Source organism: Sinocyclocheilus anshuiensis, unplaced genomic scaffold, assembly GCF_001515605.1.
Source record: "Sinocyclocheilus anshuiensis isolate Anshui unplaced genomic scaffold, SAMN03320099.WGS_v1.1 scaffold2198, whole genome shotgun sequence".
Lineage (NCBI taxonomy): Eukaryota > Metazoa > Chordata > Actinopteri > Cypriniformes > Cyprinidae > Sinocyclocheilus > Sinocyclocheilus anshuiensis.
In genome coordinates this window covers 176,311-178,620 of record NW_015560625.1, presented here as the reverse complement: position 1 = coordinate 178,620, position 2,310 = coordinate 176,311, and positions in this window count along the sequence as shown.

Genomic DNA, 2,310 nt, shown 5'->3' with positions numbered 1-2,310 from the left:
ACCCGAAGCTGCATTCCCGTCTGCCTTGGCTTTCGTCCAACGGTGTCGACGCACCTGGAAGAGAGCTAAGGTGGCCTTGGCCCGGGCTAATAGGCAGACCAAAGCAGCGACCGACTGACCGACCGGACTCCTGCTCCCTGTTATGTATGCACTTTCTCGTCTGTTCGAGGCCCCTGGGGAGGAAGAATCAGTTGACACCATTTTGCCCAAAGAGGTGGTGGTGGCATCCCTCTCCTGGGGCATCGAAAGACGAGTAGAGGAGGCTTTACTTAAAAGTCCAGTACCGAAGGGGGTGACGGCAGGCAGTCTGTTTGTTCCAACCAAAATACACTCTGAAGTAATCCAGTGGGGTCACTCATCCAGGCTGGTCTGTCGGGTATGGCTCTCCACCAAGGACCTGCCTCTCAGGGTAGCCTCACGCAAGCTGGCACCCAGGTTCATTGGCCCATACCGGATCACCAAGGTCCTGAGTCCGGCGGTGGTTTTTAGGGTTAAACCTGTGTTGTATTCCCCTCTTATTCCCTCTGCCCCAGCCTCCCCCTCCCCCAGTCTAGTGGATGGCTCCCCGGTCTATACCGTGCGGAAGTTGCTAGGCCATCCGTCAGCGATTCTGGTGGCCGTCCATGGCCAAGGATGTCAGGCAGTTCGTGGCTGCCTGCTCGGTGTGCGCTCAGAAGAAGACTTCCAATGCGCCTCCCGTTGGTCTGCTCCACCCTTTGCCCATCCCTTCTCGCCCCTGGTCACACTTGGCCCTTTATTTTGTCACTGGCCTCCCTGAATGAAGGGGCAACACCGTCATTCTCACGGTGGTGGACCGTTTTTCCAAGGCGGCCCATTTCATTCCCCTTCCCAAGCTCCCCTCAGGGGCTATGGTCCGGAGGAGAGGAGCTGGATTCCAGCCTGGGACATTTTGGATCGGACGCTGGTCGAGGACTTCTGTCGGCGACGAGGTGAGCCCCTTCCTGTGGCGCCTGGTGGCGTCCGTCGGAGGGGGGGTACTGTCATGTCCTCGGTTTGATCACCCTGTCCTTCGGTTGTTGTGTTTTGTATCTGTCTGCATGCATGTTGTGAGCACATGGTGTTTTTTTTTGATCATTCGCCATGTACTCCTCTGTGGCGTTCCTCCCTCCCTCTCGTTACCACCCTTACTTCTCATAATTGGTTGATTTCGCTCACCTGAATTCAATGTTTTGTTCATCTCTTGCTCTATTTATTCCCCTATTGTGTGTCATCCGGTGCCAGATCGTTGTTCGCCAGTTCGCCAACGCTCAGCCGCCCCGTCTGGTCCTGATAAGTCGTGCTATCTGTCTGCATGTTGTGAGCACATGGTGTTTTGTTTTGATCGTTCGCCGTGTACTCCTCTGTGGCGTTCCTCCCTCCCTCTAGTTACCACCCTTACTGCTCATAATTGGTTGATTTCGCTCACCTGAATTCAATGTTTTGTTCATCTCTCGCTCTATTTATTCCCCTCTTGTGTGTCGTCCGGTGCCAGATTGTTGTTCGCCAGTTCGCCAACACTCAGCTGCTCCATCTGGTCCTGTCTAGTCCTGTTTAGTTGTGCCATTGTCGGCTCCCTGTCAGGTTTTTTGTTGCTTCTTCCAGTTGTTTTGTTTTTCTATTTCTCCTTCCTCATTTCCTAGGCCAGGCAAATGCCAAATAAAACCAAAAATGGCAACAAAAAAATTTTTTTAGTAAATCTGTGGTTTTATCTCACGTTTTCCCTTCTTAGAGCTTTACAGTGTGCAGACGTGTTGCTGGTTGATCTTTCTAACACAAGCACTGGAGAAACATGCGTGTCATTCCTGGTTCATGCGTGTGTTTTCATCAGCACACGCGTCTGATAGAGATGCTTAATGTAGAATTCAGCCACAAACACATAAATCTCGATCTAAACTAGAACCCGTGTGTGTGTGTGAACAGGGTGAAGTGTGTTTAAAAGATATAAATCACTGTAAACGGAAACAGGAACAACATGATAAATGAACCAGCCGTGACCCAAAAGAGAGAAACCTATCCAGGTTATCTAGCACACAACGAGAGACAGCAGCTGTAATGATCAGAGAGAGAGAGAGAGAGTGTGTGAGAGAGAGAGAGAGAGAGAGAGAGAGAGAGAGAGAGAGGCTGGTGATGTAGGGCTTGTGGTTTGTTTCTAAACCAGGTCTGTATTTTGCTGATCCAGCAGAACTGAATATAAACCAATTGTGTTTCTGACACCTTCAGACTGCCTGATGGAGCACCAGCGAACAACACACACACTCTCTCTCTCTCACACACACACACACTCTCACACACACACACACACACACACAC